We start from the raw sequence: 11,731 nt of genomic DNA on the forward strand, positions 1-11,731 counted from the left end.
ATGGATCTACATGGTTACATGTGAAAATCCAATATCTTTATTGGACTTGCTACCAAATGAATTAGATGCTTAAAAACAAAATTCAGACCCAAATTTAATCTACTATTTCTTATTTGATCTAGATTGGTAGTCCTTAAATGAATCTGGGTGATCAGTCAATGGGATTCAGCCATTCAGATCTTATCTACCGAAACTTATTCGATTTCATTTGATTGGTGCAATTCAATTTGAGTTCTAATCCAAAAAAGCCATGTTCAATTCTAGAGCCAATCTTAATGCCCTATGCCAAGTCCTAAGTATAAATCAAGGTTTTGGATGGATGCATGTGTGAGTCTAAACATTAGAGATATAAATGACAATATGATGCATAATGCTTCATCAGATCTCAGGTAGTAACTTAATAAGGCTCATAATTGAACCTAAACCACCTGGCCAAGCTGGACCAAACAATCTAGAATGGAAAATTATAAATTCCTAAATTCATAATCAAAATATTCGACCTAACCATTATAGCGAACATATTTAGGTGATGAGAAGATGTTTATTTTCCAGATTTGATTTATATTTCAAAAATGACATATGTTGACATTGCAATTCTAGTTGAGCGACACCAAATAGATGCAAGTTAATGAGCGACTTATTGAAAAAAAAAATATGTTTATTTCTTATTGTTGAAGAAAAGGTCAACAGCCATAGCATATAAAGCAATGGAGTGGGACACCGAAACCTAAACAAATTAAAACATATTTAAACTGTATGACTTTTCAACTTCCTGCTTCCTTTTTTAGGGTTTTTCTATGGTCTCATAACCTTTTTAAAAATATACTCCGTAGAAAGGCTGCGGGAATTTTCCCAGAATATTATTGACAAGAAATAGTTATATACAGTGACAAAAATGGGAGCCTTTAAGGCTCTCGTTCTCTGGGTATAAACACAGAAAGTGCTGCTGACCCTATCCGTGACCTTTCCATTCAAGAAAAAGATCTCTATCATTAGATAGAGTAAGTAGATGAATTAACTTCAGCAGCTGCAGCTGGAGGGGAGCTCCCAAGTGCACACATTCGGTTGCCAGGGCCAGATCTGCTGTAGAATGAAAACAAAAGGTCTAAATCCATTCCATGTTGACATGATTGCACTGAATAAGAATTGCTTGAGCTACCTCGAAGAATTTCTGCCATACATCGGTAGAGGGCCCAATTAAGGGCAGCTTCCACCCTACCAGGGTGCCACCTAGCTACCCCATAGATTGGGGTACCATCTTTATATATCTAACAATGCTGGCGAATCCAGTGGAACTATGCACACAGGTGACAACCATATGGATGCATAGAGTCCGGCCAAAACCAAGATCCAGGAATAACCTCATGTTGGAGCCGGTCCAGCAAAACCCCGTTTATCTTTCTTTACCAAGACAGAAATGTTCCTGACAAGTTGACTCCTTAGAATCCAGAAAGGCCTCTCTTCCTTCATGCTTCCCACTATTTGGAAGCTTCCAAATAAACCGCACAAGAAGGTGGTAGCAGTTCTTCCAACATCTCAATAACCATTTTCGTTCTAAACCTGCGCTGGTGCCACTACCACGAACTCGAGGGACCCCTAAACTTCCCAGTAGTATAGTCCATAATCCTGCGATAAATGTTGCCCTTGAAGAACAGATGCTCCTTGTCCTCGACAGCATTTAGGCAGAGACAGCCAAATTGAGGCCCAATCTTTGAGCCCTGCAATCAAGAGGCAGCTTTCCCTCGCATCCCGTATAAAGAGCCCAGCTAGCTCTTGGCAGATGAGAAGCCGGCCAAATACGCTCCCGCCATTTATCAGCTACCGCATTGGCCCTCATACCTTCGAATGATGCTCTTACGGTCCACAGTCCAGACCAGAATATCCTCCACTTGGTGATCAAGGGTCCGAAGAGTATTGCTCAAATGACTACAAAAATGTTGAATCCCACTCCATCTCCGAGAAGCATGTCATAGATTGAGATGGATTTGGTGGCTTCAATGAGTTGAGTATTTCTCACCAGGAATCAGACCTGAAGGGGAAACCATGGCACGCATCAAGCCAGAACTTCGCATGCTCACCATTGTGAACTTCTTTCTCATTTGATAAGAGATTGAAGCTTTTCCATGCTGCAAAAGTGTGACGCCACGTAGGGGAATGGTTGTTGAAAATTGATCCAGCACAACATTCTCCCCAAAATGAAGTTGCCACAAGCTCGTTCAATCTTACGCAACACTGAGGGCGGGATCCAAAAGATAAGCCCCCAGTATTTGGGGAATAGGGCTAAGGACGTAATCCGACCAAAAAGACATGCCCGCATGAGATAACATCTTTTGCCTCCAACATGGTAAATGTTTCCCCACTTTAACAAGCAAAGGGGAGCAGATGCTTTCAAGGAGATCACTAGTGAGCAACGGCATGCCCAGGTAAGTTAAAATGCTGCATCTGGTAGGACCAACCAAAGGTGGTTGTCATAGCATGGATTCTTGAAGGTGAAAGATTAAACCCAGTGAAATTGATGATCGAACCTGAGCAGTTCTGAAAGTTAGCGAGACAGCATTGCAAATTTCTTATACTTCGCTTGTTAATCAACACAAAAAGCAAAATGTCGTCTGCATATAATATAGAAGCCACTCGAGGACATGCGCACCCAATCTAATCGATTTTTCCATAAAGAGTGTCCACAAGACAGGCTGAACCCTCTGAACAGACGGAACTCCTGCCCCCAACGCGAGCCACCGCCCCCCGTCTCTTCTTCTCCTCCGTCGCCCTGTTTCTCTTCTTCTCCTCCGTCGCCCGAGCCTTTCTCTTTCTCTCCCCCATCTCTTCTTCTCCGTCGTCGTCTACACGGATTCTATTCGTTTCCTCTTGCTGCAGCTCATCAAAGGGCGTCCTCGAGCAGCTCCTCAGTAGGGCATTTTCCAGCGGCTCCTGGGCGGTGGCTTGATGGTGATAGTCAATCTCTCTCTCTCTCTCTCTGCTCGTTTTTTCTGCCCCCTCTCTCCCTCGACCAATTTTCAGCACGCATTTCCAGTGGCGGCAGAGGGGTTTTATGGTGTTCTTCTTCTTCGTGAACCGACCCAGCATCTCCTACAAGCATTGCATGTTCTCCCTCTTTTCCTTCCCTCTTTGGCGTCTTTTTTGTCCTCTGTGGTTCAAGGGTTTTCTTTGAAGAGGGACGCAGATTTGTTTGAAAGGGGATACCGAATGAGGCATGGTTGGATAAAAAAAAAAAGTATAAAACATGTTTCTTTTGCTTTCAAGGAGGGTCATGAGTTGGGTCAGCCTTTGGGGGTCTTAAATATAAGTCTGTCCTTTTGTTATTGTGATTCTAAAGGCTTATTTTGCATACGCCCTTTCCTGATTGTGATTCTGAAGGCTTATTGTGCATTACACGCAATCAGCCTTTCAAATTTCTGCAGGTTTACAAAGTATTGCAGAAGGTTTACTGAAAGAACTGAGAATCTGCTGCTCGTTTTCCTTTGGGATTATTTGCAACAAATTTTTAATTTTTACTGGTTCTTACATATCTGCGTCACATGCCAATACTTGGGCCAGAATATAACTGCTGCACTAAAGTGACATCACATCATTCAGTTGTGATAGGTTTAGTGTGTTCATAACATGGGATCCTCTGTATGGCTACTTCAACGAGGGTAAAGGATACTGTGAAAGAATACCTAGTGATGAGATTCAAGTGTCAAGAGCTATATTTTTGAGTTTGAACTTTGGATCAGCTTAATATTCTAATGAGCAGTAAGCGTAGATGTTGGTAATCTAGTCAGCAACCCCAATATCTCCACTTCATACACAAGAAGGGTTCATCATGAAGAACAATGGGTCCAAACACTTGAACCCACTGGCTGTTGTGCCATAGAACATGCTCACAGATGTGTTCATGGCCAAAGGCACCATGTCATCAGCCAGTTCTGCAAACAGTGAGCTGAATCTCAGGAGGTAGCTCTTTCTGCATGTGGTGCCCTCTGGGCACACCACCAAGTCCCCTTCCTTCAGCAGCCTGTTCATGATCTCTGCATCTCTCTCTCTGTTTCTTGTTAGCCTCACTGTTTTGATAGGGGAGAGGATCTCAGAGGTTCTACTCACGCTGTAGGTCACTGGTGACAGTGGTTTTTGCAAGCTGAGGATCATAGGGTCCAGCAGAGTCGTGTGTGAGCAGACATAGAGAACACCCTTCTAGGCGTTTCTGTCTACTCTGTCAAGCCCCTTGACTCTTATCTGCACACCATCCATGGCTGCTATTGCTCTAGCAAACTTCATGGGGAGAGAGATCCCGATTACGATTCTGAAGATGGCTAGCGGGAAGGCAAAAGGAATCCATAGAAACATAGTCACGGAGGCCATTGGAGTAGGCAAAAAGGCCAGTCTGCCATCGTGGAAGACCAGGGGCTTGGGATACTTCTCTCTTGCCATGATTGAAGAAGGCAAGCCATTCTTCTCATCTTGCCTGTACACCACATACGCTTCCTGTCATCCAAAAAGGTTGGAAAGAATCATTACTTTTTCAAATACAATGTTGGTAATCTAGTGAGTAATGATCAGACGGCATACTAAATTCAAGTTAGGAAAAGGTAAAAGCCAAATTGGTCAACAATGTTTTTCTGTAAACAATGAACTAGAGGCATTTTCATCATCAGTTATCAATGTCTACTAGGAATTTTGATTATTGCGATCTCTGCTGATTTTGTTTTTGAACAATGTATTCCTTCATTGTTAGCAATATGTCTCTGTTCTTCTCTTTTATTCCTTGGACTCTCTATTGGGGATGATGGACCTAACTAGCATTCCTCTGGTCCTGAAAGCCACTAGAGAGAAGGAATGACCACTTGGTAAATGTCACATATGAGTGGTGGACATATATAGTTATTGGCATGTTGAAGGAATAAATTTTCTCTGCTGTGTCCTTTCATGCCATGAATTTCTGTTCTTTTTTCTTGATTCAGTCTCAAATTGTAGCCATTAAGTGTTGGGGATAACTGGAAAATACTGTGACACTGGAGTCGGATGAATGAAAAGTCCGGTTGGAAGTTGCCTCCTATTCTTCTGTCCACTTTCCTGAGAGGATGACGTACAAAATACATTCTTTGTGTTTGCATTTTCTTGTTGTGAGGAGGACAATGAGGATGCAGAAACCAATCACAAAGCATCCTCTCTAGAGGCTTCTCAAAAAGGACACGGGAAGATGAGAACATCATCTCATGCTCCATTGAAAAAAGAGGGACTGCTTTTAATTTTTTAATATCATAAAAGAATAGAAATTTGATGTTGCAAAACTGTAGCTTATAAATTTTTCGAGGGTATCCTTTTGAATTTTATTATTCTAGGAATAGTGTGTCGACTGAAGAGAGCATATATGAAATCACATACTATGGAAAGGGAAGAATGCCGGTGACTACACTGTTTGCTTTTACAGGTTTCTCTCTCTCTCTCTAGGGTGTGATATTTAAGTACGGTTGTTGCTTCTCATTGTAGGGATTTGGTGAGAGATGCATGCCAAGAGGTCACTGTACATTCGGAGCTAGGCTGCACGATGATGAAATCAAATTCCTAGCCACGTTTGTGAAGTTGCAGGATGAACAAGGATGGCCGAAGATTGAAATTTATAAAGATTGATTTTTGTAGACGGGCATTTCTGTAGAAAGGAGGGCTTCAAATATTGAATAATATACTATTTATAAACTACTACCGGAATCTTAAATGCACCACTTTTGGTTCAACATGGCGAACTGGTTTCAGCTTGCTTGTCTATTTTCTTTATTAACGAAAAAACAAGTTGTTTTGGGTCTTATTTTTCAGCTGTTTGAATAGTTGGCACGTACAACTCAGTAAGGTCTGCAAGCTAGAGGATATATGTCCTCGTTGTTTGAGCATTGTTAATGTAACAACTGCAGTCTGCTTGACTTTCTTTCATCATGGTAAAACTTCCTATCATGGTAAAACTTATTATTTCAACCAGGAACTCGTTTTCTCTCTCTTTCTCTCTCACACACGCACACACGAACTTATTATTTCAACCAGGAACTCGTTTTCTCTCTCTTTCTCTCTCACACACGCACACATGAGAAGTGCAGAATGGTCAGTCAACTCTCATATTTGTGAAGTGTTTCTTGGAAAAAAAATGCTAGATGTTTTTAGTTTACGATTCCCCACTCCATAGAAAAAGTTGCAACATGTTGTTGTGGTCTATTCGAACATCAGATAGAACAGACAGTTCAAATAAAACATAAACAAACACCAGACAAGACATACATAAGACAAAACTAACTATGAAGACACAAATATAAGACAGAATGGATATATCGAACATGACAAAAACAAACATCAACAAACACACACGAAATAAACATCGAACAAAACATAGTGCTTTGTTCTTAAAATCATCAAACAGTGGACAAAAAACATCATTGTTCATGAGGACATGACAATAATGTAATGAACAGGATGTTCTGTTTGTCCTGTTCCAATAGACAACAATCAAACGACCTTGATGGTTCAAGCTACGGGGGACAATCTCCATTACTAAAATAAAGAGGTACGGGAGAAGGGATCTCCACAGAGGTGATGCACAAACGAATCCGACTAATCCATCTTTCATGGAATCCCAAATGGCTGAAGGCATGGACGAGGAAACCCTAGCTGACTCGATCGTAGGGCTTGTTAAGGTCTCATTTAGCACATGCTGCTTTAGCGTTCCTGATGCTGAGGCCCACCACCATCTTATGATCCAATACGAAGCTATCTTGGATTTGCCGTCCTAGGAAAAAGGCACTCCGGTTCTTCCCGATGATGTGGTTAAGCATAGGCAGCATTCTAAGAACCACCATGATGCGGCTAATGAACTTAAGAACACTATTACAGAGGGAAATTTGTCGACTTGGCTCGTCCCCTGCACTTTAGGTGTAAGAGCAAAATGGGTTCTTGATAATCTTGCCATTTTTGTTTTTTTTTAAAAAGAATCCTTGATGGCAGCTGAGGCATCATCCCTGACAATGGGCCAGAATGAATGAAAAAACTTGTTTGGGAAACCATCGGGCTCAGGAGCCGAATTACTGTCTCCTCCCAACACTACCCACCGAACTTCCTCTGTCACAGGGCGATGAAGAGAGTCGTTTTCTGCACTAGAAACCAAAGGGCCTTTCTCAAGACCTTCCGGGAGCCAGCCAGGCCTTCAAAATAGGAGGTGCTGATTTAAAAAATCCCATTGTCATCTGTGATGCGAGAATCGCCGTTGACAATGGATCTGATTTTGCTTTCTGACGCCTATTGCTGGTCATGTGCATGAAAAAATTAGTGTTAGAATCTTCTTTCTGAAGCCACCTGACCCGAGATTTCTGACGCCATAATTCTTTTTCCTGCTGCAGGAGGGACCTAAGTTCCACTGTCTACTTATTTTCCTCTAAGACAGACGAAGGATTACCTCTTTCGACCTCTAAATGTGCATGAGAGATGGCTCCCATAGTGCGTGCTCGCCCTTCTGCTGTCCAAATTATAGATGCCGCTCTTACTCCAAGCCTGTGTAGCTCGACGCACCACCTCCATTCTTTTGAGAAGGCGGACCACAGCTGCCACTTGGATTTAACTAAATCAAAGTAATCTGAATTTTGAGACCAAAAGTTATAAAGCCGAAAAACTGTCTTACCCGTAGGCCTATCACTTCGGTGGAGGCATGAGATGAGTCCGAAGTATATTTGCGCAACATTTTGAGTGAATGAGCACATTCCAAATACTCCGACCAGCCGCTAGAGAAAAAATAGTGATCAATTTGACTCATCTTACTGAAATAATTTTTCATTTATGTGCCATAATATAACCATTTCGATGGCTAATGGCTTCAATAATGTTTCCTTTTAAGTTTTCTGCTGAAAAAACTGTTAGGATATATAGTCTGGTTCAATGCATTATTTTTTCTAAAGAATAATTTACGGTGAGCAGGTTCTCTCATAGCTGTGTTTTTTCTTTCCTTCGTATACCTGATTATTTTTTTTTAGAAAAATTAGGTTTTTTTATTTGCATTGTTAAATTTTACCAGAATTTGGATATTTTGGATGCACAATACAGCTACAGATATTCCAGATGAGCTAATTATTGAAAATGGATTTCAGATTATTACATTCGGATATGAAATTTGATTTTGGATGTTCAGATTTGGCTTGGATTAGATAAAATTTGTAAAAGGTTAGAGTTGGATAGGATCCGGTTACGAATTTGAAATTCGAGTTCGGATTGGATTTCAGATGTAAACTTGGAAATCGGATTCTCGGATGTAAACTTAAAAATCGCATTCGAATATTGTATGTAATATTTTGTATCGAATTCAAATCTGAACATATAAATATCCGATAAGTCAGATATTTTACATGATGCATCCGTCCGAATCCGATCAATTGACATCGCTACTGCCTACCATCTAGAACTCTGTCAATTTTACTTGTGGTTTTGGTATGAAAGTTTATTCTTTTTGGTGTTGGTATGAAAGTTTAATCTTTTCTCTCATTGTAAGATTTCAGATCGCAAGGTCTGACTGACTAAAGTTAACCCTGCTTTTTGGCTGTGTGCACAGAGATTCTACATTGCTAGCTGGGAAGAGCCATGCCTCTTGTTTGTGAAAGTCATGTCTTCTTCATTGTTTGGTTGGTGATGCACGAAATGATGGGAAACAGGTTGTTTTTTAGGGAGGGCCATAAAACAAACTTTCTGATGACATCATGAAGACATTGAATTTGTGTATTCAATTCTTGAAGTATAATTGAAAGCTAAATACCTGACATGTTTCCATGAACTGGGCAACTAAATTGTCAAAGAACGACAGAGACATGATCCAGCTAGCATGTGAAATCAAGTCACCTAGGTTTATTTTCCCTTCCATTTTCCCTACAGACCCTATCACGTACGTTGATGCCGATGTTGATGCTCTACTCAAACAAGAGAGGATCAAAGGGCAGAAGGACGTGAATAGTGCTTCAAGGATTTGACAGGTGATGAGTCACTCTTTTGGTATTCTACAAGGGGTGGAGTTAGGAATTTTGGTTAAAGGACCATTATATAATCTTAAAAAATTTAATTTAGGTTGAATGATATTTTTTAACATATTTTATATGATACTTTTATTTTTTTTTTCAAAAAATTAATTGGCGGATAGCCCCTCCCCGCTCCCTAGCTCCACCCAACCATGACAACGTTTTTGACATTGGTAATGAGGATTCTTGAAGAATTACTTGAGAATGTGAAATATTTTAAGAAAAGCTAGAATTGAAAAATATTTGTAAATATCATTTGAAAAGTTTGGGAAATCATTTGAAGTCATTTTAGTGTTCTCTTAAGACTTTAAGTAGCTTTGAGATTTTGCTCTAATTTGGTTACCACCTAGTTAGAGTTTCATCACATCTTGCTTAAGTTCTTTTAGAGATGTGATTGTGCTCATAAGTGATATTAAGTAATTGTGAATGCATGAATGCATTGATCCTATATAATTAAAAGAGAATGAAACATTTCTACCACAACATTCATCTACAAACATTCATACAATAGCATACATCTAAGATTTTTGTTTGATAACTATTATATATAAAAAGGAAAAATTTTTGAAAATAGATTGGGGTTGTTGTAGATCATCAAGCATGAATCCAATATTGGGTCATTATTTGATTTGTGGTCTTGATGAAGTCGACAAATGAAAAATTAAAATATTAAATGATACGAAAAAAATATTGAAAGAATAAGAAAAAATGAAAGACTTGATCCCAAGAGAGATATAGATAGAGAGAGAGAGAAATAGATTTTGAAAATCATAAAATTTAAAAGGAAGAAATATATATATATATATATATATATATATATATATATATATATATATATATATATATATATATATATACCTTGGGAAAATGAAGTTTAAATCAAATAGATAAGAGAATAGCATTTTAGAAAGAGAGAGAGATTTAAAAAATGAAATACACGTATATATATTTATATATACGTATATGAGAGTTTGTAAAAGGATATGTTAAATCATAAAGAGAGAATGACAAAAAGAAATAATCATGTGCACACATACGTATATAACACATATATACGTACATGTCTTCATGAGAATAAAAATCAAGAAATGAAAACAACCGACTTCAAGTTTTATGTAGGCTGGAAGTGAGCTTGAACTCATGTAAGAGCCCAAGCTAAGTGTCTGTGGCCACATTAGAGAGTGTATTTAGTTTTGAAAATCTTTTGGAAAACATGCTTTCAAATATGAACATAAAATCATATTATTTGCTTCAAGAAAATACATTTCTTCCACCATTGAGTATGGAAGAAAATAAAAAATACATGAAATGGAGAATGACCAAGCACTCATTGGGGATCCTAATTGAGTGATTAAGAAATAAACTAAATGTGAAAATGACATGAAGATGCACTTTAATATGTACAAATTCGTGGAGGATTTTTTCAGGTTGGACAAGTGTCAATCTCAAAGATCAACACAAGAATAAAGAAATCCCAACCCCAAGTGTTCATTCTCCCTGTGCATTTGCTCATTAATTAAAGAAAAATTAGAATATCATGCATGAACATCATTTCAAGCATATATAAGAAGGAAGACAATATAGAAAGCATATTTTTGGAGATAAAATGAAGAAACGAAATTTAATCCACCTTGCTCATACTCCCGGCACACTCAAGATATAACTCTTGATTCGGGATAAGAAATCATTTGAGCTTTCTTACACGACCATGGGGAGGTGGCAAGAGGAAAAGAGAAAATAGATGAAAATGAGAAGAATATTACATACCTCGAATATGAATGATATTAGAAATGAGCTTTCTCTTTTGAATGACCTTAGAGTCGCTTAAGATGAAGCTCCAAGATGATGAACCACCAAGGGATCCCTTTGTGCTTTTTTGAAGAGTTGTAGGTTGGTGAAGCTTGCTCCCAAGGTTAGAGAAGAAGAAAAAAAATAAAAAGAAAGAGCAAAAGAAAATTTGGAATTTCAAGTGAGGAAGCACAATAGGTTCCTCATGGTTGGCTCATGCTCAAGAGGAAAGATTCTGTGAGTATTTATAGAGATTTTGGAGTCAAAATTTGAAATTTGAATTCAAGAGGTAAGAGTTTTGGAGCCAACATTCAAAATTCGAATTCAAGATTTGAATTCAAGAGGGAAGAGTTTTAGAGCCAAAATTCAAAATTGGAATTTAAGATTTGAATTCAAGAGGGAAGAACTTTGGAATTCCCGATTTAGATCTAATTCGGATTTGATAATTGGATTTTGAGTTTAAAATGCTAGATTTGGATCTAAACTTAGGTTTAGAAATTCATTTTGGATCGAATAGTCGCAAATTTGTTTTAAATCTAAATAATAAAATAATGGTTTTTTTGGGAAAAAAATTGGGGTGATAACAGATGATTTGATGGGCCAATCTCTATGTCCTGCTTATGTATAAGAAATTTATTTGACAAGATTTACATAAAAAAAGTAAATTTTTACTTGAGACGTTAATGTAAGAGATTGATATTTTAATATATTAATTATAAGCAAAATTTATGCTAGAATTTTATGGTTTACAACTTAGCACTACAAGACTTATTTGTAGAACATTATCTTAAGCCTTTAGGTACATGGCTCTTAGAAAGTGTTTATGCCGTAGCAACAATTTATAATAGTACTTTTAAAAACGGTTTTTAATCATCCAGCCATATGATAACATCTAGCAGTTAACTGATTTA

General features: G+C 38.3%; 1 long non-coding RNA gene across 1 annotated transcript; it reads left to right on the forward strand.

The window, feature by feature from the left end:
• Window positions 1-2,065: 2,065 nt before the first annotated feature.
• Window positions 2,066-5,803, forward strand: LOC126409724 (uncharacterized). Its single transcript, XR_007572341.1, has 2 exons — window positions 2,066-4,497; window positions 5,488-5,803. It is a non-coding gene; the product is annotated as an uncharacterized LOC126409724 (long non-coding RNA).
• Window positions 5,804-11,731: the final 5,928 nt, after the last annotated feature.

The sequence above is a fragment of the Nymphaea colorata genome, chromosome 1, assembly GCF_008831285.2.
Source record: "Nymphaea colorata isolate Beijing-Zhang1983 chromosome 1, ASM883128v2, whole genome shotgun sequence".
NCBI classification, from domain to species: Eukaryota; Viridiplantae; Streptophyta; class Magnoliopsida; order Nymphaeales; family Nymphaeaceae; genus Nymphaea; species Nymphaea colorata.